The 25259-nt window shown below is 52.7% G+C and overlaps 1 long non-coding RNA gene across 3 annotated transcripts in view; it reads left to right on the top strand.

Annotated features, from left to right (window-relative positions):
• Positions 1-19471, top strand: part of LOC124240165 (uncharacterized) — a 28908-nt gene extending 9437 nt beyond the window's left edge. For 2 of the 3 annotated variants that reach the window (XR_006888791.1, XR_006888793.1), the window contains exons 3-5: positions 5006-5071; positions 6403-6508; positions 7236-19471. This is a non-coding gene — a long non-coding RNA (uncharacterized LOC124240165). The remainder of the gene's footprint in view (positions 1-5005; positions 5072-6402; positions 6509-7235) is intronic. The other variant, XR_006888792.1, reaches the window with a different exon arrangement.
• Positions 19472-25259: the final 5788 nt, after the last annotated feature.

Here is a 25259-nt window from a genome sequence, read left to right as displayed (position 1 = left end):
TGTCCTGGAGGCTGAGGAGACGCGAACGGGTGAGAGAGGGAGGAGAGCGCACAGATGCAGTGCAGACACTGCCCTGGAGAGAACGCTGCTCCGGGCCAGGCTCGTGCTGGGCGCTCTCATGGACTGCCTCGCTCTCCTCTCAATAACCAGGGGGAAACTGAGGCACACAGATTTTAAGTAACTTGCCTGAGGCCGCACAGCTATAAGCGGCAGAGCAGAGACCTGCCCCCGTGTGCCGCTGGAGCCCACGCTCTTTACCTTGCACTGTATCCTAGGAGGAGCCGGGGGTCGGGGGAGGCACTGTGGGGCGTTCCTCGAGTGGGAACCTGTGTCACCAGCTGCCCAAACTTCTGCTTGTCCGAGGTGTCTTGTCTCTCCCCGTTTCAGGATAGTGGCGAAGAAAGGGGAATTCCCTCTCTGTCTCTCTCTGTCTGTATAACCCTTGACCCCTCTGCTGGAGCTTTCCCTGGAAAGGATGTGACCCAAGATGAGACATCAGGAAAGCAGGTGTGTCTGGCAGTGTTTGACGCTCAGCAGTTCTGTGGCCTTGACTTCATCCTGAGCTATCAGAGTGGGCAGGAGCATATTTCAGACGGGGAAACTGAGACCCAGAGTAGGAATTGTCTTGCCCAGAATGGTTTCTGCAAGGGGCAGTTTTCCACCCTTAGGAGGCCTCTTTGTCATGGACTATGGAGGTGGCAAAAGAGATACAATGCGTGTCTATAACCAGGCTCTGCAGTGGCGTGTGATGCGGCTTTTCTGGTCTGCCTCAGTCACAGATTATGATAAAAATTCCTGGTTCAGCCACTTAACTGGCTGAGTGACCCTGGGCAAGTTATCCAACCCCTCTGTGCTTCAGTTTCATCATCTAGAAAAGGGGGATTACCTATGTAAAGTGCTTCCTGCTCTGGTGGATGAGGCGGGGGCAAAGAGGCAATGATGCCAGTACCCAACACTTCCAAAACAGGGAGCGCTGGATGGGCTCGGACCTGACGCCGAGCCCCTTTCAGTTCTTTTTCTCCTCTCAGTTCTTCTCCCCAGAGTTTTCACAGGAATTGAGAATCATCAGAGAGTTTGGTCACATCCGGTTCCACCTGCCCCTGACAAGGGGAGCGGTGAGCCTTGGGAGCATCTAGGGGGCCAGGGCTGCACACTCAGGGCTGCCCGCTCAGGGGGAGGTCCGGGTTTGCTGCGGGGGGGGGGGGGGGGGGGGGGGAGAGGGGGGGGGGGGGAGCAGCCAATGAGGGGAGGAGCCAAGGGAAACCCCTCCCCGGGGAGGTGTGGGCCCAGCCTTGCTCCTGTCCCGCTCCGGTTTCACTCTCTCTCTTGGGCTACAGAGACATCCATAAATGATGTGCCCTCTCTTAATGACTGCAGCCACCATGTGCAGGGGCTTTGACAGGGTTCACTTGGTGAGCCCACCAGGCCACTGAGGCAGTAATGCCTAGCCCATTTCAACAGTGGAAGAAGCAGGAGCCCACACACTCTGGCCCGCAGGCTCCAGAGGTCCTGCTCGGTCTAGCACTGCATCCCTCCACGCTCCCTCACTCATCCCACTCCCGCCCCCTCCTGCTGGGCTGCCTCCGTGCTGGCCCCAGACAGGCCCTGTGCTGAGGTCCGCCCCCCTCGCACGTGTCCCCCACCCCTGTGTCACCTCTCTGAGCCCTTTCTTTAAGGTCAGCTTGAAGCTCCCTGCTTCCCCTCCTCCCTTCCACCAACCTTCTGAGCAACTTCTGTCTCCCTCCTCGACAAAACCTCGAATAGACCCCTGCACCCCCCTTGTTGTCAGAAGGGACAGCGTGGCCAGGAAGGGATGGCACTTGTTGACGCTTGCCACATGCTGTCTACTGTGCAAAACAGTTTACATGTATCACTCCATTTGATTCTCTTGGGAGGCAGGTGCTATCATTGTCCCATTTTACAGATGAGGAAACTGAGGCTTAAAATGTTTAGGCTACCCACCCAAGATCACAGAGGCGGGGAATGGAAAAATGTGGACCCAAACTCAGGTCTGTCTGAGCCTAAAGCCTGTGCTCTTTACCGCACCATTTGGCCTCCTGCTCTCTGGGCGCCCCTCGCCAGGCTGGCCCTGTCTCCCTTCTAGGTCTCATCTCCATGGGCCCTCCTGTCATTCACCCCAATTGACTCCCCATGCATTTTCGTTCCTCTGGGCCTTTGCGCATGCTATTCCTTCTACCTGGAACACCTTTCCCTTTCTTTTGTGCCATCAAAAGCCTTCCCAAGCAGGGAGCCCTTTCTCTGGGAGTCCCTCCTGGAGGCCCTGGCGGCTCCCACCTCCGACTGTGGAGAGAGCCACTTCCTTTCTGCTGGCCCTTGCAGCGTGGGGCGTGCTTCTCTATGTGACTGCAGCGTGCTGAGTCTGTGCTGGTGTCCAACGGCCACACATTAACTGAGCACCCATTTCGTGCCTGGCACTGGGGGCTCTTGGGACATGGGGGTGAGCCAGACAGGTGTGTCTCAGCTGTTGCAGCGTTTGCAGCCTGGGGGGTGAGGAACAGGCCCACGCTCAGGACCACAAGGCGGCCTGAGTCTTGTGGTGGGGCAGGATAAGGGGCTTCAAGTGCTCCCAAGAGGAGCATCTATCCAGGACTGGGATGGGCAGCAGGGCTCCATGGAGCAAGTGGTAGTAAACCAAGGTGGAGAGAGTCAAGCCAGGAGGGGGTGAAGGGGGAAAGCAATGTCTCAGGCAAAGGGAACAGCCTGTGCAAAGGCCCAGGGGTGATAGAAAGCTAGGTGAGATCAGAATGCCACAGAGATTGGCATGGCCGGAAAATAGAGCATGCAGGGCAAGTGTTGCAAGAGCACTCTGGAGAGGCAAGCTCCGACTCTGGCCAAAAAAGGTTGCCGGAATCTTGCCTCTCTCTCCCACTCATCTGTGGGCTCAGGTGGCTTAGAGGACAGTGTGGCATGGGAGTTAACAGCCTGGCCTTGCAGCCGGCAAACCCAGGTGTGGCTTGAGTGACTTCAGACAGCTGCTTACCTGTTCTGGGTCCTACTCTCATCTTTTAAATGGGAATCATCATACCACCCCCTCCGAGGGCTTGGCAAGGACTGTGTAACGGAAGAGGATGAGCACAGTCTCTGACCCACGGGAGCAGCTGAATGCAGGGCTGCTGCAGCGATGGCAAGAACACACGGGAATGTGTTAGACACCATGTTGCTGTTGTCACCAGTGTTCTTACCATTATTTTTGTTGTTGGATCTGAGTCGTCTCTGCCTCTCTTATGGATGGCACCAAGGGCTCTGTTGCCTACCCAGCTCTGGGTCCTGGGGAAGGAGCCGGCAAGATGGCGAGCGCCAGGATCATAGAACAACCCCTTTGCCCTCCGCAGCTGTGCGCGGGCCAGGGAATGAGAGGTCTGTAGCCCTGTGGACTAGTCTGGCAGGGGCTCCGGACACAGAATCCGGATGCTATGTGAACACCCCAGCCTGCCTGGGAAAGCTGCCCACCAGCCCGTCCCCCTCTGCCCTTATATGGCCTTCCCTTTCTTGGGGAAGAGTTGAACCTTCTCAGGGTTGGATGTTCTCGTCCCCCTGCAGGACGCCAGGACGCCTGCTGGGGTGGTGATTCTTTTCTTGTGGGCATTCCCATCTGATCAATTTTCTGCCCTCTCTGGCTGCTCTGAGCTGAGGGCTGCCCCCTAAGAACGCATCACCCAGACCCCCTTGGGCTCTCAATTCTGGCCGGATCTGGCCACAGGGAAGCTGCAGCAGGAGAGAGGAGTGTACAGGGCGAGAGGTCAGGCATCCGTCCCTCTCTCCGTCTGCTCCTTCTTCCACTGTCCTGACATTGGCTGTGACCAGGACAGCTGTAGCTCCCTGGCTGCTCCTCCTTGGCTCCGGCTCTCAGGCCCCCCAGAGCACCTTCCTTCTCTTCTGCTTGATCGCTAAGAGGGGTGTGGGCTTCCCGCTGCTCTAGGCCCGGGGGGCTGCCTTGACCTCTCTTGCTGGTTTCCTTGACCTGCCCCCACCTCTGAGCACAGCCCTGCTCCGCGCTGTTGCTGTCGCTGTCACAGGCTGCCTGTCTCCCGCTGACTCCCATCAGTGTTCCGCGGAGGCTGTCCAGGCTCCTCCAAGAGACCCTGCCCAGCCAGGACCAGGGTGCAGGGCTGCCCCTCTTCTCCTCTCCTGTAACCTGGGTGCCTCCTAAGAGGGCAGGCCAGGGTCCCACATGGGCACTCGTCCTGGAGGGGTTGGAGCTGCCTGTGGGACTGCAGAGGAAGCCAGGATTCCATCACAGAGGGCCTCAGGGGCCGTGGGGGAGGATTTGGGGTTTTAAGAACAACAAGCTGTGGCAGATTTTTGGGCTGGGGATTGCCATCCTCTGGTTTACAAATGTAGAGGATTTATCTGCTGAGAGGTTCTAGACGGTCTGTGTAGACCCAGGGAAGCTATCTGGGGTGCTGGGGCAGTAGTTGCCCTGTGACATTATGGGGCTCTGCCACCATTAGAGACATCTGCCACCTCCACTGTGAAGCCTCAGCTGGTCACCCACGACGGGTTGAAGGCTTCCTTCCTGTGTGTTCACAAAACTTTGTCACAGCAGCTATCACAGTCGCCCCTCCTCCTGTCCGCAGCGCGCCTCTGCCTCAGCGCCCGCTCACTCCCGGGTCCCAGCACGTGCAGAGCCTGCACACAGAGGGTGCGGTAGGGCTGGCGCTTCGCTGAACTGGTTGGGACTGTCTACCTTCAGTGCAAACGCCTTTGAAGGCGCCTCCTGTTACAACATGAGTAACTGTTAAGGGACGCCCAGCGTCAGATCAGCTTGCGCCGCCTTGTCAGGCAAGGAGAGACAGTGGACATTGGCTGCGTGCTTCCCCACGCCGCCTCGTCCAGTCCACTTGCCAGCCCTGGGAACAGGCAGTCCTGCCCCATTTCACAGAGGGGAAACGGAGGCTCAGAAGAGTGGTCTAACTTGGATCAGGTCGCCCAGCTTGTGAGTGACAGAGCCTAGGTGCCAACCAGGTCTCTCTGTCTCCTAAAGCTGTCAGCGGAGCCAAACGCCGCCGGGAGAACTGGACCAGCCTGCTCAGGAAACTGGCCTGGAAAGGTACACTTTTGTTTTGTTTTGTTTTTGCTGAGGAAGATTGGCCCTGAGCTAACATCTGTGCCAGTCTTCCTCTGTTTTGTATGTGGCTTTCTGTCACAGCATGGCTGCCCACAAGTTGTGTAGGTCCACATGTGGGAAGCAGACACGGGCTGCTGAAGTGGAGCACGTCAAACTCAACCACTGGGCCACGAGGCCGGCCCCTGGAAAGGTACCTTTTAATAACAATGAAGGAACAAAAGTTCAACAGTTGTGCCACGTCGCTTTGCGGATGCCAGCTGCCACTCTGCTGCAGCTGAGGAGACGTGCTCTGGAGTATCGGGCTCCTCTGCGGGCTGAGGACTTTGCGCGGCCACTTCACAGCTCCTCCTCAGTTTCAGCGTCCTGTCTCTGAGAAGCTCCTGGACCTTCCGGCGCTTGGATAGGCTCTGCTTGTACACGTCTATGTAGTTCCTTGTGATTGCCTACACACACACACACACACGTGTATTTGTGTATATATAGCTTAAGCCTTGAGAGTTCTGGAGCCATCTCCAGGAGGGCCTGAGCGCTGTCTCCTCCTACAGAGAAGGCTTGGCGGGGCTGGAGGCGTAGACTTGTTTTTAGTAGCCTGGAGTGGGAAGGGCCAAAGGGTGAAAGCTCCAGAGGGACAGTTTTTAGACTCTCTTCAGAGTCAGCCTGAGGAAGAACTTTCTAGCAGTGAGACTTTGTCCAGGAGGCAGCAGGCTCCTCGGGAACCTGCCGGCACAGGCTGGGAGAGGCAGCCCTGGAGGAGACCAGCCTCAGGGGGAGCCGGGAGGGGTGGGACTGGCTGTGAACTGACAGGCCGCTTCGTTCCGGGGCTGGAAGCTATGTGATGATGGCAAACCCTCCGCTGATTAATTTCCTCCGGAGTGCTTGGCCCATCACATACGTGGCCTCATTTAATCTCTGTGGTAGCCCTGCAGGGTAGATGCTGTCCAGTTGGTGCGTGAGGAAACAAGCCTTAGAGAAGTTAGGTAACTTGCCCAGGAGGACTTGGCAGAGCCAGGATTTGAATGTAAGCTGAGTCTGACCCGAAAGCTCCATTTAATAAGGCAGCTGCCACCACCTCCCCCAGGACTTAGGTTCCTACGAGCTTCACCCAAGTCACCAGCACAACTTAGTTCATTTTGTTTTGCTTTTGCGTGCCTCAGTTTCCCCTCCAGGGGAAACTACCCCTTTGATGTTGGAAGTCAGCCCGCAGGCTAGACCCATCAGACTAGTCTGCTCTGGGAGAGTGGGGGCCTGGCCTGGGGCACAGACAGTTCCCAGATTGTTTGGTCTCTCCTAAGCTTCCCTTTATCTCCTTCTAGAAGGAGTCCATTGTTTACCAGCTTGTTACTGTGGCTCTGGGCGCATTATGGATCCAAGCAGGTGACACGGAGCATGGAGCTGCAGCCAAGAGAAGGTTTCAGAAAGGTCTGTGTCTTCAGTTTCAGGTCTGATGAAAGGAACAAACAAACAAATCTAAATCCAAACCCAGCAGGCTGCCTGTGGGGAGTCTGTGACACCGCGTCCAGGCCAAAGCCAGGGTGGGCGGAGAGGGACGCTGCAGGCCCGAAACGGGAGGCCATAGATCCCCTCGCGTACAAGGGTGTTTATGTGACATGCTTTGAAACGTGTGTGTCTCTTTTTTGTGTGTTTATTCCTGAGACTCTTTTTAAAAGCAATGTAGAAACTGTACTTTAAAATACTTTATCCCTGGATGATATTTGAGGCAATTCCACTTAGTTTAGTTAAACTCAGCCAGGATTGACTAAGCCTCTCTTGTACCACGCACTGTGCTGGGCGCTGGGATCCAGGGACGCAGAAGGTGTTACCCTGTCCTGAGGTGGCTCAGTGTCTGTCATGAGAAAAAGATGCACAAATAAGGCCCCCAGAGTGCCCGTGGGGCTGGAGCCGTTTCATTTGCATGTAGCTGGGACCTACTGGAGGGGAAGTCTGAGTTCTTGGTGGGAGGGGTCGAGAAGTGTCCTCAGAGGCAGATGAAGGTGGAGCCGCCAGTCCCAGGCAATGGGGAGAGAGCTGGGGGGGGAGGGGGTGTCATCTGGGGGTCACAGACGTTTGGCCTGCCCGAGGTCATACAGTCAGAAAGCAGCAGCCTGAGGATTTGAACCCAGATCTCTCTGATTCCTCTCCACCCCAGCGAAGAGACCTGCACATTTAGAGTGCTGTGACTCAGTGGGAAGGCTGTCCGCCTCTTCAGAGCCTTCCTGCCCCTGGAGGACCCGCCGAGTCCCACGCGCCCCTGGAAAGGCTCTTTGTACCGCTGCTGAGGTCTGGGAAAATATGCGCCTCCATACATACGGCTGGGTATGGTTTCATGGAGCTCTGCTTTCTCTTCAACAATATGAACACGTGCACTCATTTGTTTATTTGCTTATTTGTTATAAAATAAGGACTTGTGATTTCTGTCAAGACTGTGCTTGGCAAAGGAGCTAGAAGGAACAATGAAACTGTCTTGGAGGGCAGAGGGCAGATTTTAAACTCCATTTTACTTCCCATCACACATAGGAGGTACTCAGGAAGTACTTGCAGAGCTGGCCCGGCTTGGCTACTCTCCTTCATGGAGCTGTGTTAGTCAGCTTTGCCACAAGGCTGGTATGTGACAAACCGCCCGATACTGAGCAGCTTACGGTTACCAGTGCTGTTCCTCGCTCATGGGTTTCAGGCTTGGTGGGTGGCACGGTGCAGGTGCACGTTGGGGGGCATTGGCTCAGGTTGGCCTGCTCAGCTGCCTCATTCCGGGGGCCAGGCTGAAACCTCTGCCTGGTTGCTCTTCTCCCAGTAAACGAGCACGTGAGCAGAAAGAATGTGATGAAAGAGATGCTGCCTTGAGATCTCAGCCCAGAACTGCCGTCCGTCACTTCCACCACCTTCGTTGGCTCACAATGAGTCAGTGGTCAAGCCCATTATCACTGGGCAGGGATGTATATTTGTTGCCTCTTGTGTGATGCCCTACAGACTCTAATGGCAAAGGGTACAATGCTCACGCAAGGAGAGCATGAAGACTGGAGCTTCAGAGATGGACTTGATTTCAAATTTGAGTTATTCTCTACCTGATTTGGGACTGGAGAAATCACTTAACCCTTTAGAATCTCTTTCTTTCTCATATATCAGGTGCTTACAATATGCCTTTCACTGAGCTTAGCATTTTATGAAGATTGCTATAGGGAGGTAAAGTAGGGGTTCAGCCCCATTTAATGAATGAGGAAACTGAGGCTGAGTGAGGTAAGTGGCTTGCCCAGAGTTCTATCTGCCACCTCTACTTAACTGAAAGAGGGTGTGTGTGCTGTCTGCCACTCTCAGGGAGCTTGTTTCAGGTGAATTTCTGTCTTTTCTCCCCTTAAAGAGTCCTGGAAACTCTCAGGTCTCTGGACTTTCATTTTCTGATGAACTTTACCCCGTGGATAACCCGCTGATGTGGCTGGCTACCACCACCCAAGTTTCAAAGTTCATTGTTGGTAAAGAAAAAAGTCGGGGCTATTATTAGCCGCAATTGGAGGGTGATCGCACTTCCCAGTCACGAGTCTTCAGGAAGAAGGACACTTGAATCAAAGCCTGGGTGGTGGTGGTGGGGCAGCGTGTGTGGGCCAGAGGCAGGTTTTGTAATTGTCATGCCTGTCGGGCGAGGCTGGGGCCTCTGCTGCCAGATCGCTTTCCTCTCTGGAGCCAGCTGCTCTGACACCTCTGGGGAAGGACAGCTGGCAGCTTTTTGCTAGACTTTACTCACAAGGCATGGAAGATACTAGTAAGAGCAAATCTTGGATCCAACAGATCTGATTTGAATCAAGCCTGTGCCTGATTGGCTGGGTGGCCTTGCCCCCTGCAGTGCTGTCCCCTGTGCCTGCAGTGCCCCTCCTTCTCTGGGCCACTCTTCACCTGAATGTCCCCTCATCCCAGAGGTCTTCCCTGACCCTCTCACGCCCTGTGCTCCCTTAATAGCCCGGCCCACCCACGCCCTGCGCCGAGGTTATCCTGATGACTCACTTATTCAGCTCTGCTGCTAGGAGACATGCTCTGTGAGGGCAAGCCTGACCCCGACATCCCACTCCCCAGTATGGGCCTAGGGCACGGGAGGCATGCTACGAACGTTTATTTAATGAATTCAATGACAAGTGACTAAAAGCAGGCAATTGCTTTGCAACCTTTCTGTAGTGGATTCAATATTGTCTATGCCTTGGAAGCCACTTGGCTCTAATCCTTGCTACTCAAGGTGTGGTCCTTGGACCTGCATCCCCTGGGAATTTCTATGAAAAGCAGCATCTGAGGCCCCACCCCAGACCTACTGGATCAGAAGCTGCGTTTTAACCAGATCTCAAGCCACCCACGTGCACACCGAAGTTTGAGAAGGATCACATCTAGCCGCAGGGTCCTTCCTGGGACCCTCAGAGACTGCCACAGAGTCTGAAGCCGGTTCTCTGAGAAGCAGCAGCCGGGCCATTTTCAGTGGGCAGCCCCTGAGAAGGACTGCTTGCACAGCACTGCCACGTCGGCGTGGACGGGTGATGACCTGTTGGCCAAGCAGTCGATCGCCCGAGTCCTTCTAGTGACCAGCTGCAAGAACATCTGGATGCCCCGTGGTCGCCAAGGAGGTTTTCCGTTAACTCTCTGCAGCGGCAGGGGATGGGCCAGTCCACGGTGTCGAATCCTCACCCCTGGTCTGTGAGGCAGGTGTTATAATCTCCGCTTTACACGGGAGGAGGCCAAGGTCCAGAGAGGGTAAGGCGCTTGCCCACAGCCACACAGTTGGGAAGAGGCCCAGTGGGGATGTTCCCTTCGTGCAAGGCTGGCTCTTGCAGGGAGGCTGCCCTTCTAATGCGGACAGTTTACTCACTCCACATTCCGTCCTAAGACCCTCTTCACACAGGACTAACTGCGGTCTCTGCACCCCGTGAACCGGCCCTTCTCCGTGCTCCTGACCTCATCTCCTACTGTGTATGCCCGTGGCTCCCTCTGTTTTAGCCTCTCTGGCCTCTTTCGGACCCTTGAACACACAAGCTGGTGCCCAGCCCAGGACCTCTGCTCTTCCTTCTGCCTGCGGGATGTCTCCCCCCATCTCCCCGTGTTTGCCTTCTCATCATTCAAGGCTCACTCAAACATCCCTTCTTCCGGGGGCCTTTCCCTAAGCACCCGAGGGAAACACGTCCTGCCCTCTCCCCTCTCCACGCCCACAATAGTCACTCTCATTCCCATTATTTTATTTTTTTCATAGCACTCAGTTTATCCAAAATTGCCACGGGCGTTTGTTCAGATGCCCCTCCACTGGCGTGGGAGCTCCTCGAGGGCAGGGTCCTTGTCTGGATAGCTGCTGTGTCCCCAGCCCAGAACAGTGTCTGACACATGGCAGGACTTAACGAGACTTGGCGAAGGTATGAATGTGGGACGGTGGGATTGAAAGAAACGACACAGAGCGCAGAAGCCTGGGCTTTGCCCTCTGGTGGATGTGGTTTGAGATTCGAACTCACTTGCATGACCTCTGGCAATTCTCGCTTAGACCGTGAGCCTCAGTTCCCACACCTGTAAAATGGGGATAACGACCCAACTTGTGAGGTGAGGGGGTCACGTAAAACCAAATGAGAGACAGAGCTGGGCAGATTCAGATGCTCAGTACACGTTAGGAAGCCCTCACACCCTCTCTGCCCCTCACAACCTGAGCCCTAACCGCAGCTGAACTGCTCACAGCTCTTCTGAGCGCACCGGCCTCTCCTCACCTCCCCATCTCTGTTCAGGAGCTGCCTCCGTCTGCACTGCCCTTCCTTCGTCGTTGACTGCCTGCAAAGTACCCACTCATCCTTCAAGACTCAGTACACTGTCCTGACCCTCCGATAGCACCCCACCCGAACACCCAGGTAGAGCCCCCGGACACCTGGGGCACGATTTGAGCCTTGGATGGGGGGCCTCACCGCCTCTGGCAGGTGAGAAGCTGAGTCCTGACATAAATTCACTGGCTCTGTAGTCATCTCAATAAAGAAGTGTGTCAGCATCACCAGGGAGCACCCTTGACTTTGCCTCTGCCCTTGATCTGGCCCCCGGGGCAGGAAATGGCGCTTTCTTACCGCAGGCACTGGTGTGGCTCAGCCCAGCAGCAGGAGACATCTGATAAGCTTCCGTTTCTTCTTTGATTGTCTGGGTCTCAAGTGAAAATGAAAATGTTAGCAATGGCAGGCACGACTTTCTGAACTCCTTTCTGCTTTTCTCTGCCTGAGGCAGGTATAAAAAGGAAAAAGGTGCACAGAGAGGGGTGAGGGAACCCTCTTCCTCCCTCCTGTCTGAATATGCAAAAGCCTCAGATCGGCTGCTGACCTGGGGAAGCCACCCGTTCCTGGACTCAGTGCGTCTGATTCCTGCCTTTTAGGAGAGGAGGCCTGGGTTCCCTGGGCCGTGGCAGTGTTGAATTGCCCTGTCCTGTCCACGTCATCTCTCTGTGGAGTGTGCGTGCGGTGCAGGCCTGCTCCACTCCAGGCTGTGGGCCTCCGATGCCAGTCGTGGGTAAGTCAGGCTGTGGAGGCAGGATTTGGAGACTCATCTCTGGCTGTGGTCTGGTTCGGAACAGACCTGCTCTGCAGTGGCGTGGGCTGGGGCACGTCCTGAAGCGCTGCGTCGACGGTCCAGTCGAGGCTAGCGGAGGGGCAGGGAGTTGGACCTAACAGCTCCCGAAGGCCTGCTCCGGAGCAGACACTTGGTGTCCGTGACCTCCAGTGTTCACACTGCCTGTGTTCTGCTGTGCACTCGACAGAGGAGGGAGCTGAGGCCCAGAGGCGGTAATTGACCCAGGCTGCCCACTGGGGAGGCTGCAAGTGCAGAGCCAGGAGCTCTCGATTAGATGCTGAGTGCCTTGGTGGAAAGGTGACAGCTCACATTCCCTGATGAGTGGCAGGACTGGGATCCAGACTCCATCTCCCTCATTCCCAAACTGTAAGCTGCTTGCTCACCCTACAGCGCCAACGCCCTCTTTGTAAGAACTGAGGAGGTAGCCTGCCCGAGGTCACGCAGAGAATTAGAGGCTGTGCTACACGCGGGGTCTCTCCCTGAGACCACACGGCCTCTCTTTGCTCTCATCGCCGTGGGAGAGGGCTTCCAGAGAACCACCTCAAGGCCGACTGCTGATCCCGGGAGACCCCGGCTTCCTCTGGAGCCCAGTGAGTCACTGTGGGGAGGCTCCAGGCCCCTCCTTTGAAGCCCTGCTTCTGTGTTTAGCCTGATCTGCCTCCAGGGGCAAGAGGATGAAGCGGAGGATTGCCTCGGGCCACTTCTGTCACTTGCTTGCCAATCTATGCTGTTTTCCTTTTGCCAGAGGGTCTTCATAGCTGGGCCAAAACCCATGAGATGGACACTGGAGGAAAAGAGAGATTACTTACAACTCAAGCTGCAGAAAAGGAGCAGGCAAGGGGATGGGATGCCTTCCCCAGAAAGCAAGACTGAATAGCGCGTACAGTCTCTGGATCAGAGTCCAAGTCTTGGAAAGATTCTCAGAGGGCCTCAGTGATTCCAGCTTCATAGCTGGAGTCAGGTCAGGGCTCCAATCTCGCTCAGCCTCTTCCCCCTACGTACGTTATACCTGCAGTGTAACAAGGACACTGACTTAGGATTGTTGTGATTTTAAAATGAGACAATATGCATCATACGCCTGGTCCAGAACAGGCAAGAAATAAAGAAAGAGCAAGGTGTGTGTGTGTGCGTGTATTTTCCCCCTTATCTCCTCATTTTATAGACAAAGAGACGAGAACCAGAGACCAGCTGTGATGTCCACAGACACATGGGAGTCCATGCTGGAGCCGGGAGGTGGACCCTTGCCCCACCCTCCCAGGCCAGCGTTCTTTATTTCACATCACAATATTAAGGATGAAATTTTTAACCACATCCCTAATTTCTAGGCCTTGGAAGCATAAAAAAGATGATTCTCAGCATATGGGGAATACACCAAAATAAAATTATTCTTTGACTATTCTGGCATCTAAAAAGCCTTTGAAGCGGCACTCCTTGTGTGGTCAGGAGAGCAGGCATGTGGCTGGCCTGGATCCTTTTCACTCAGGGATGGTTGAACAGTGCCGTCCGGGCGCCCACCCCAGTCCCAAGACCGAAGGATCTCGGGCAGGTGTGGTCCGAGAAAAAGTCGAGGTCAGGACATGTGCACATTGTGTATGGGTCCCTGGAGCCAGCTAGCCAAACTTTATCTGTGAGATAAGGACTGTGAATGTACCATGTAATTTTGTTCTTATAATAAAGGAATAGTCCAGAAATAACCTTATCCCTTACGGCATAAGGCCTTTTCGCTGGTTTCTGAGACCACCTGAGAGAATGAGCCTTTTACCAACACACTGATGATTTATATCACATCACAATGTAAGGATGCAATTTGTTAACCGTATCCCTAAATTGATCATCTCAGGGAATTGGTGTTCATAATTAGGAGTTGGAGCAGGGCCCCAGATGCCTCTGGCATCTTCCAAACCACCAGGGAAAGGCTTACACGCAGCTCCTGTTGGCTCACTGACTTTCTGGTCTTTGTTCAAATGACACCTTCTCAGTGCAGCCTTCCCTGGCCACCCTAACTAACAGGCAGACCCCCCACCAACATGCTCGATCCCTATCCCCTGATTCATTGTCCACCTTCACACTCCGCATCTTGCAATACACTATATATCTACTTACTTTGTTATTACCTACGTTCCCTTACTATTTATTTAATGATACTCATTTGTAAATGCTCGACAAATATCAGCTCATTCAGACCTCATAACAACTTTAAACGGAGGTGGTATTATTTGCCCCTCTATACAGATGAGGAAACTGAGACACAGAGAGGTTAGGTAATGTGTTGAAGGTCACACAGCTCACAAGTGGCTGAGTTAAGATGTGGTCCCAGGAGTCTGGCTCCCAAGTCCTTGCTCACGCCCATCACACTGTCCCTCTCATAGGATGTGAATTACGCAAGGGCAGGGGTTCGCCTATTTGGCTGGAAATACCTGGCACATCACAGCATCAAGTAATTATTTGTTGAATGAATGAATGAATGTTTAAATGGGGCTTATACCATTCCATTGCTTTGAAAGCCCTTCATTTATAGATACTATGCTTAGACAGCCACTCCTTGAAGCAAATCTCTGGATTATAGGAAGGCAGTGGGGCAGGTGGACAGGGCGTGGGGCTCTAGTGTCAGAAAAGAATGGGGATCAGAATCCTAACTCGGTCAGTCACACACAATATTTCATGAGCTACATGACCTTAACAAGTTCATCTAACCTCTCTAGCCTTGGTTGCTTCAGCCTTGGAGAAAATCGTGGGCTCCTTGGAGGGTTAGGCATTAGATGAAAGTCCAGTGTAGATAAAGCACGGGCCCAGAGCAGGTCCTCAGGAAATGCCAGTTCCCTTCTCATGGGGAAGGCAGGGATGAAAGATACAGGGACTCCATCTTCCTTTTGCTGAGCAAGCTCTGATTTTTTCGGAATGAATATATTAGGGTGAAAGTATGGGGCTAGCAAAGGGGACCAGGAGATGGGAAATGTCACTTTTCCCTTGGACAGCAGTTAAGGCTGGAACAACTCTAGTCAATTCAGCAATATATTTCTTTTGATTCTCACCTAACACCAAATTGATGCCACTTTTTCTCCTTTGTTTCATTAAATTCCGTCGCCTTAACGTGAAACACCGCCTCTTCAGACGTGGTCCCACCGTAGCAGTGAGCAGGCAGGAGTGTCATCGCCCTCCCGGAAACCAAGCCCGCTTTGGATTGTAGAGAACAGACCGCACATCTGACACGCGAGTTTCCCAATTCCTCCCGATTTGTAGACTGAGTTTGTAAAACTCTAAATATTTGTCTGACTTTTAAGACTGTTTTCTTCAAGTCTCAGTCGGAGACTCTGCAGGGAAACGCCTAGAGCCCCGGGCTGGCGCTGGGCTGGGAGCTGGTGCCCGGAAGTCGCTCCTGCTTCCTGGGTTTGGTGAGTGCCTCCACATCAGATTGCCCTGGAAACCTCCACGAGCCGCCATCAGACAGATGGGTCTCCTTCTGCATGGGGAGGGCTGAGGCCCAGGACCTCCAGCACATGTCCCATCCTCTTTGCTGGACCCTTCTGCTGCTTGTGGTATGACCATGGCACAGTGGCCACGTGGGATTAATTCCAAACCTCTGACCTGGCTTTGCGCATGCCGTTCCTTCTTCTTAGACTCTCCTTCCCTCACCTCCTCTGAACTCAGGGCTCTCCAACTTCATCCTCAGGACTCAGTGTGGTTGCTCCTCTGGGACGAGGCTCTAAGGGGGCAGTGGCTGTCGGCTCTGTGCTCATTTCTAGCATCAGCCCCTTTCTTGTCATCTTTACATGTCCCTGTTTCTCATCTGGGAACTCCTTCAGAGCAGGGCGTTGTTGTGCATTTAAAGATCTTTAGGCCTGACATAGGGCCCAGTCTGCGGCTGGTACTCAGTGAAAGAAGGACTTCAAGAGGAGTCCTGAATTTTAAACTTTTTGCTCAAATGAACAGGGCGCTGGGACCTTCACAGAAAGAGTGTAGGATGAGGGGGTGCATGGACTGCTGTTTAGGAGACCCCTCGGGCTGATCTGGGTCAGCCCCCATTATTCTGCATCTGAGAAAGTGGGAGCTTAGTGACATCCCAGCTGCATGTGTTGCTGGCAGAGCCGAGGTCTCCCCACTCTCGGTCCAGTGCCCAATCTGTGATCTCAGGATGTCCCTCGTCCTCATGAGAATGAGCTGCAGCAAAGACATGGCTGGTGGAGTGGAGAAAGGCATCCAGGGACAAGATACTGGGAGTGACAAAAGTCCCTGGAGTGTGGCTTGCCATCTTGGCAGCAGGCTGCCTGGCAGACTGGAGGATGCCAATGAGAAGAAAGCCTCGGGAGTGCCATGGCAGGAGCTCTGGGTTGCAGACTTGGGCTTCTCAGGCCAGACCCGCTGGCCCGAGTCAGCTCAGGAACCAGGGAAAAGTGCCACAGAGCCGTCCCCAAACCAAAGGCTTCAGGCTCCTTGCAGTTGGGCATCTGGCCAGATGTTAAGAAAAGGGGACATTGCAAAGAACTCTAGCAGGAGGAAGTGGTTTGAGTTTCCTGCTTGAAGGAGGATGCTTCATTTAAATAGAATTCGGTAGAATTAAGTAGAAGGGGGAAGTCTCTCAAGCCCTCTGCTTGGACTTGGAAGTCTGCTTCTTGCAGAGAAAGAGGATTCAGAAATGGCTTCCCAGGGAACCAGATTTTACCCCAAATTCTCAATCGGGGTGGGGATGGATATAACAGAAAACGTTTCCATCTACTGAGCCCCTGTTCTGTGTTGGGTACTTCTCTCAGTTAGTGCTTCTCCCCAAATCCTCGTGGAAACTCAGGTTCCCAGAGGGGAAGTGATTTGCCGCAGAAGACACAGCAAGGCAGGCTGGCACTCGGACCCACCCCCGGCTGACCACCTCGCCACGTCGGCTCCCAAAGCCGGCTGGCCTCCCTGGGCCTGCGGGCCTCAGTCTGAGTGAGCTTCTCTCGTCTGTGAGCTGACAGTCACCAGGCCAGGCCCCTCCCTGCTTTGCAAAGCTCAGTTTTGCACAGCTAACCTCTTCAGTAGACCTCAGGGAGGTTCGACTGTGAAGGCCTGAGGACAGGGTCTGGGGTGCATCACCTCTGTCTTCCCTGCACTGGCCCAAGGGTCTGGACCCAGTAGACGCACGGAAACAATGGTCCCCGTGCCAGGATCTTCTGTGTGGTAGCTCACTTCATTCCCACACTGAGCCGGGGCCTGGGTTTGTCATGCCCATGTCTGAGATGGGAAAACAGACTCAGGAAGAGAAGTAATTTTCTCAGGATATGTTGCTGGATTGTCTTTTAAAAATAAAGGTATTCCCTGAGTATGGTATAAGTAAGATGTTTTAGGACACTTCTCTGCAAGAAGTATCATATTTACTTGTATTTCTAAATCAAATAAATTTGGCTTGCCACGCCCGCCTGCATTTGGCAGGAAATTCCGTCTCAGCGTGTGGGGTGGAGGTCGCCCCGAATGCGGGAGTTTATACGGAATGGTGTTTAGACAAGAGTCTGCCTCTGGCCTTCAGCTCCAAGACGTTCCAATCACAGGGCGATGCTAATCAAGCGACGCTTTGGAGCCACTTCCCAGAGTGGCCTGGGAACGCCCCCGCAGGTCAGGTGCTGTTCGAAGAGTTGGCACGGTGTGAGATTTTTAACCTCAGTGGGTGACGATGGCCACCTTCTTCCCCCCTCCCCCCATCACACATCCCCTGTTGGGTAAGTTGTATTGGCCGTGGGCGTTTTATATTTGTAATGTTCTTTTCTTAAAGAAAGCTCCTCAAAATGCATATATTCACGTCTGACAAAACCTAGATGTGCTCCTGCCTGCTTCGTTCATGGTGGCAGTCCCTCCACACGTGCCCTGGGCTGCCTTCCTGGTGGCCCTGGAGCCGTGGCTCTTTCTGTGAAATTTTCGGCTTTTCCTCTTACCCTTTCAGAGGTTCCACCCTCCTGGATGGGGGTGCTATGTGGGAATGGGATACTGGTCCCCCATTTTGGAAACAGCAGCTTCCATAGTTTATTTTGCCATCTTGGAGAAGCCTTGCCAAGGTTAGGCCATTCCCCATTTTCAAGCACAGAGGAAAGGGTACAGAGGCCTTTGCACACACAATGTCACAGTCAAGGTCAGAGCATCACAGTCAAGGTCACAGGGTCACAGTCAAAGTCAGAGTATCACTGTCAAGGTCAGAGGAAAGGGTACAGAGGTCTTTGCCCACACAGGGTCACTGTCAAGGTCTGAGTGTCACAGTCAAGGTCACAGGGTCACAGTTAAGGTCACAGTGCCACCGTCAAGGTCACAGGGTCACAGTCAAGGTCAGAGGGAAGGCCAGCAGTGAGACAGCAGCAGGTTGGATGTGGCTGTCTTCATTCTCTTAGATGAAGTTCAAGGCAAAGGTCTCTGACAGTCCTTGGAAGAGAATGTCCAGCTTGTTTTCCCGCCCAGAGCCTAGTAAACAGGACAACTGGAATCTGTGGTGGCCTCAGGACACATGGACTGCAGCCTGGCTGACCGTGGGAGAGAAGGCAGTGTGGAAATGGCTGACATTAGGACCCACCCTGGCCTCTGCACTTGATCCCCAAGGAAACGCCTCTTCTGGGACAACATGTCTCAGGGACTTGGAATCTGTATCTTGGGTCAGAAAATATGCACAGCCTTTGACCCAACGATTCCACTTCTAGGAACGCAATAAGAAGGAATAGTTGCTGATGTGTGCAAAGATATATGTCCAAGGGTGTTCAACGTAATGTTGTTTGTAATAGAGAAAAAGTGGAAGCAACTCAAATATCCAGCAATGGTGGTATGCCAGGAAACTTGTGTTGCTACAGTACATCTATATGATGGAAAAATATTAGCCATTAATAATCATGTGGTAAAGGAATGTGTATTGATATGGAATTTTCAGAATATTTTGCCAAATGAAAAAAGGCTATCAAACAGCATGTACTGCCTGTTCTTACTTAATTATATAATTACATACTACGCTGAGGTTAACTGAACACTTACTGGATGCCAGGCATGGCTCTAAGCATTTAAAATACAGTCATACATTTCATCGTGCAACGTCTATGAAGAAGATATTTTTATTATCTATATATTACACATAAGGCACCTGAGACACAGAGCGTTTAAGTAATTCACCCAAGGTCACACAGTACTAAGTGGCAGAACCTGAATGTGACTAAGGCAGCTGGGGTCCGGAGCCATGCCTAAACCACTAAGCTGGCCCTGCTCTCTCTTCCTGTGTGTGTGCATGTTTGTATAGTTTTCTCTCTCTTTCTCAGAGGCTTTACACCAAAATGCTAGCTGTGTCTTCAGTCATCCCCTCCTCAAACAAGATACAGCAGATGTTTCCATGATGAGAGGGGATGCTGCAGCTACTGCGGCACTGGGGGACATCTGCGCCTCGAGCACAGAGACTACGCCACGTGCCTGTGTGGACTCCACATGGGCACGTCCCCAATTCACCGATTCAGCAAACAGTGACTAGGCACCCATTCTGTGCAGGCCTTGTTCTATGTTTTGAGGATTCAACAGTGAACAGGGAAGGCACACGGGACAATTCTCCCATAAAACTGACATCCCAGTGGGGAGGCAGAGAGGTGACCAGTAAGTAAACAGCCAAGAAAAACACCAGCTGGAGATCAGTGTTGTTGGGATCTGCAATTAGAAGAGTATGAGAGAGTGGGACCACAGCTACAGGGGTTAAATGGCCAGGAAAGGGGACTTTTTAGAGGTGGCATCTCAGCTGAGACTTGAATGACCAGAAGAAACAAGATATTTGTCTATATCCGTAATGTATCTATGTCTATCTCTATCTACCTATCTACCTACCTACCTATCTATCATCTATCTGTCCATCACCTATCTAATCTGAGAGAGAGAGAGAGATAAATCAAACCCAGTAAAATGTTAACATTTGGGGAATCTGGGTGAAGGGTACATTAAAATATTTTTGTATAATTGTTGTGACATTTCTGTAAGTCAAAATTATTTTAAAATAAAGAGTTGAAAGTATATTAAAATAAATATATTAAATAAAAATGATGGCTCCATCTCTAAGGAAGTAGTCAACAGGCCTTGATGAATGACGTGTGATGGATGAAGAAATCAAGGGGGAGGTGGGTGCTAGTGCCTGTGACCCAAGGCGGGGTGAGGCTGAGATTTGGGGAGCGGAAATCAACATTCTTTCTTGGCCCTCTTAAGTTGAGATGCGTGGCAGTCACGGTTTACAAACTACCATACCTTCCTCTTCTCATTGGGTCTTCCCCTGCATGCCTGGGAGTTAGTTAGGATTGGGATGATATTTCTTGTCTACCAATGAAGAAACTGAGGCCAAGAGTGAGAAAATGATTGCTCCAGGTCTCATGGTGAGTGAGTAGCAGAGTTAGGGGCCGAAGTCAGATCTTCTGAATCCACTAAACATGACACTCCCAGGGCTGAGTCATAAGAGACCCTCCACATGCTGCTCCAAAGATTGTATACACGTTGAATGGACTGGCAGAAAATTCGGTCCATGAAGGATGCATGTAAGCTCAACCTTAATAGATTGTTGGAGGGTGGCTGACAACACGCTTTCTTAGAAACTGCCAAGACCCACCAGTGGCTCATGAGCCAATTTAATCCCCAAGAGGTACAAGGCTATGAGCTGCAACTTGACTTATCTAGGTGCTAAGCTATTATTGCATTTTGATTATTCCACAACAATGATTAAAGGTGTCGGTAAATCCCCTGTCCCAAAGCAGAGATGGTTGTGGGGATTAGCATCCGAAGGAGACAGTGCAAAGGCAAGGGCTTTGTGGCCTCCATGCTCCATAGGACAGAGCACCTGGTCGGCTCTGGGGCCATGCTCACTGTCCTCAACCACGCTGCAGCTGCTTCAAAGGGCCTTTGGAGGCCAGGCTTTGTGGCCGACGCTGCTTCCACCAACTTGGAGACCAATGTAAAATATTGCAAGACAAAAAAAAAACAAAACACAGGAGCTTAGAGAAAGAAAGTTGAATTTATCAGTAAAGTAGCACCTGCTAAGGCCGTGTTACCTCATTTAACCCCCTCCCCCTCTTGAGGAAGCTCTGCTACCCTAGTTTTACAGAGGAGGAAACAAGCTTAAATCTCTAAACAACGTGGTTCCACACTGGCTGTGAACCCACACTGTCCATCGCTGAAGCCCATGCCCTTTCCACCGCATCACAGGCCAGATGGATCCTCTCGGCTTCCAAAGAGGAAAGGTAACCCAATCACAGCGTGCAAGAATGAGTTGCCTTGGAATCCACGCTGTTTGCAGGTCCTCACCAACCTAAATCAACGATCTGCATTATTTCGTTGGGAGGAGATGCACACTTGATTTGTGTTGGCACAGAGCAAGCTAGAAATTGTGCCCATGGACCCACTGAAGTCGTTTCTCACATTTTGAAGATGTTTATAGAAACAGGAAACAGGGCGTCTGCTTGAACATACTGGTCTTCTCTATGTCAACATCATCATAAATAGATGTATCCAGGATCTCTGCCTGGACTGTTTTCCATAGATACTCAGCAAGCCCATGAGGTAGGGCATTATTACCAAGGAAGAAGAAACAGACCGTCTGTCGTGTCTAGGATTTATCCCGATGAGAGGACCGCTCAAGTGGGGACCATTAAAACACCCCCCGCTCCACTGGTTCCTGTTGCCAGCAGCTGGGCCTGGTCCTTTCTGGTGCCCCTCTCCTGTTTGCAGCTTTGGTCTGCAGCCTCCTGACCTGGGGATCCAGAGCTGCGGAGCTGTTCTCTGCTCCCGGAAGAGTGGGCCCACCCTCTGCACTCACATGCCTGCTCTCTCACTTCCCAGTCCCAGTTTCCAAAGCCGTCCCGCCCTTTCTCACAGCAGACTTTCGTAAGGGTCACATGAGGGGAGTGCTTTTCTTAACCTCCCTTTGCAGATGCGGAGAACGAGGCACAGCGAGGGAAGGGCCCATCATCTGGCTTTGAATTCCTCACAGAGTTTAGCACGAAACCTCGCCCTTCCTGAGGAGCTTCAGAGTGGCTGTAGATTCTTTGCACCACAGCCATCAGTGTCTGCACCCATGCGAGGCCTGCCAGAAAACGGCCAGAGCACTTACAAAGGGTTCAAACGACACAGCGCCGATGAAGACACCATCACAGAGGTGTGGGCACGGTGAGGGACGAGCATCCGGGAACTCACCACAGTGGGGAGACTTCAGCACCTGTTATAGGCTGCGTCACGTCCCCCCCCAAATTTGTATGCTGAAATCCTAACCCTTTGTACTTCAGAATGTGGTTACGTTTGGATATTGGGTCTTTAAAGAAATAATTAAGCAAAATGAGGTCTTTAATGTGGGCCCTGATCCAACATGACTGAGGTTCTTCTAAGAAGAGGAGATTAGAGCACAGACACACAGAGGGAGGGCCAGTGAAGACACAAGGAGAGGAGGCCAATTACAAGCCGAGGAGAGAGGCCTCAGAAGAAACCAACTCTGCTGACATCTTGATCTTGGACTTCTGGCTTTCAGAACGATGAGAAAATACGTTTCTGTAGTCTAAGCCACCCAGGCTGTGGTCCTTTGTTACGGCGGCCCGGGCAGACGCACACACTCCCGTTAAGCTTGCAAGGGGGAGGGGAGTCGGCGGCTCCGCTCTCTGCTCTCAGCCGCGAATCTCCCACCAGGGCCTCCCTGGGTCGAACCCAGCTGAAAATCAGCTAAGCTAAGGATATAGTTAGCATGCCATCCCAGCAAGTGCTCGGCAATTTGTTCACTCATTTATTCAACAAATATTTATTAAATACCAACGATGGACCAGGAGCTGGTCTGGGTACTGTGGAAACCAAGGTAAACAAGATGTAATCCCCTGCCCCCAGGGGCTCACAGAGGCAGACCTACTACGCGTTCTACTCTGTAAGTACCCCACTGGCCGTGCCGTCTACAAGTTGACACCTGCTGTCTGAACCTGGTGCTGTGGAGGAGTCACTCACTCAGCCAGGAAGGTGGGGACAGAACCACAGAGGAGGGACATTCCCGCTGGCCCTTGAAGGATGCATGAGGTTTTGCAGAGAGATAGAAGGGCAGGTCATGCTAGCCTGAGGGACATGCAAAGACCCAGAGATGTGAAAGGGGAGGGCCCCTTTGGAAGGAGAGGCTGCAAGACGGATGTGAACCCTATGTGGCTGGAATCACCTCTTAATTGTGAGGCCTCACAACACTAAGGTCTATGTTTTCAGTACTTGTGAGCATACAGCACAGTAACAAGAACAAGATTCTAGACTCTTGGGTTCAAGCTCCACTGCCAGCACCTGCTCCCCATATGACCTTAGGCAAGTCACTCAAGCCTTCCAAGCTTCTACTTTCTCTCCAGTCAATCCATCTGCCAACTCTATTGGATGCCTTCTCTATTCCAAGCCCCGGAGCTGTAAGAGTGCCTGGTGCTGGCCTTGGGAGCCTATAGAGGAAGAAAGGGCAGACCCACTCTGAGCACCCTTGTGCATATAGAAAGGCTGGCGCTGTGCTCAAAGTGCTCCAGGAGTACACGGGTGAACACACTGCTCTGCACACTTCCTTGGGAAGTGGAGGGCCTGGAGAAAGAAGAGAAGAGCAAATGCTTATAAGCTATAGGCGTGATTGGGGGCAGCTGTGGCTGCTGACGTGTTGTGTAAGGCTCTCAGGGCTCTCACTGCACTCCTGACTGTCCCTACCTTGGCACCTTGGCTCACACCATGTCCACATCATGCCTCTGACTATTTAAATCCTACCCGTCCTTCATGCCAAGGTCCAAATCCACCCTATCCAGGAATCCTGCCCAGAACACCTCAGGCCACAGAGATATCACCCTCCTCTTAACTCTGTCCCATCTGTGGGCTCACTCAGCGTTCACCCATTAGTGAAAGTCAGTTTTGTGCTCTTCTAGGAGTGGCGCCTGGTCCAGAGCTGTCTGGATCAGAGAAAGCCAGAGCTGGATGAGACCTTGCAAGGCCACCATCAAGCCTCTAGTCTGGCTCCTCCCAGCTAGTCCATGTGGCAGCCAGAGTGACCACCCAAAGCACAGGCTGGAACATGCTCCTCTCCTGCTTAAAACCAGAGGACTGTACAATTTATTGCCCAAACAGAGTTACTTTGGAGGGCAAAAGGGAGCACTATTATTATAATGCTAGGACAACAAGCCTAAACCAGGGGACAGCGAGCCAACTGGGGCAGACAGTCCCTGTGTGACCTGTCTACCCTCCTGCGCTGCAGCCAGCCTGCAGCGTCCCAGCGCCTGCTGAACAATCTGCGTGGACCCGATGTTCCTCACTTGTTCTGGCCCCTGTGCCCGCACAGGCTGTTCCCTTTGCCTGAAATGCCATCCTCCTCGCCCTGATCATTTCATCCTGAGACTCAGGCCAAGGGTTGCCTCCTACGTGAAGCCCTCTGAAGCCCCGGGCAGAGGGAATTGCTTCTGACATACACCCTCTGCCCCTCGCATGAGGCTGTAGTTCTCTATGAGCCCGCGGGCCTCTCTCACCCGACTTGAGCTCTCACAAGTTGTGTCTCAGTTCCTTTGTCTCCCCAGCCATTTGTCCAGTGTCTGTGTCTGACCCCAGGCCATACTCAGTGTTTGTGATCGTCGTTTGATGGATGTGACAGTTCGTCGTTGCATTTGTGGCTCTGTATTGACCCTTCATTCTTTTCCTGTTTGACTTCTGACGGGTAGGTCGGGCATTCCACTGAGGACAGAGTTAAACACACCACCACAGGAACACCCCAGTTTACTCCAGGGAAGCTCCTGGTGGCCCCAGTTTTCCAGCAGCGTCAGAATCTGATGCCTGGCTTCTGTATCTCATCCCATATGGCTGCACGCATTGTTTAAAAACAGCCACAAGTCTTTCAGAACGGAGGGAGAAGACAGTAGCGAGGCGGACAGTCGGTGCTCCAGGCCATGCCTGCTACAGAAAAGGGTGAAAGGAGGAGGGGAGGAAGAAAAACGAGACTAATTTTCTTATTTAGCTTCAAAACTAAACTTAAGTGGGACTTTACAAAAACGAGTTGGCGGAGTCATAAGAGGAAGGCAAGGAACCAGCTTTAACCGAGCACTTACATTGCCTTTAACAGACAAGCGTTTGTTCCTGCGCTCTCACTTTAAGTTAAATGGGACAACACCCTGTTGGAGCAGGTATCGCCATCTGACTTTTACAAATGAGAAAATTAGGGCCCAGAGAAGTTAAAATGTTTTTCCGCGGCCACACAGGTTTAAACTGGATTGAAGGGAAGTTACAGCAGGACCAGACTTAAACCCAGCCCCCAGCCCCACCTCCCCTGGAATTCCCTCCTTCAGTGGGAGGTCTAGGGTCTCCCAGCAGGACTTCTTGGAAGAGCCACACCCATTTGGATGCTTCTATTCTGAGTGATTTGGTTTTTAAAAATCAGTCTCCTTGCTTCGTAATCGCAGCTCACAGATCGTAAGGACAAGGCCGCATCTTATTTGTCCTCATATTCCAAGAAATGAGTGCAGCACCTGTCTGCACTGTGGTTCCTCCACACGCTTCCTGCCTGCCCTAGACCAGGCTCCCTGGCTTCCCGGGCCAGCACCCCAGCATGCCCCCTTCTCTGAGCCTCTGATGGCTTCCTCTCTGCTTTGTCCTGGCATTCTCCTCTACCTGGTGTGGGCCCTTCATACGATCA

Source organism: Equus quagga, chromosome 5 (assembly GCF_021613505.1).
Source record: "Equus quagga isolate Etosha38 chromosome 5, UCLA_HA_Equagga_1.0, whole genome shotgun sequence".
Lineage (NCBI taxonomy): Eukaryota > Metazoa > Chordata > Mammalia > Perissodactyla > Equidae > Equus > Equus quagga.
This window is presented reverse-complemented; position numbering and strand designations above follow the sequence as displayed.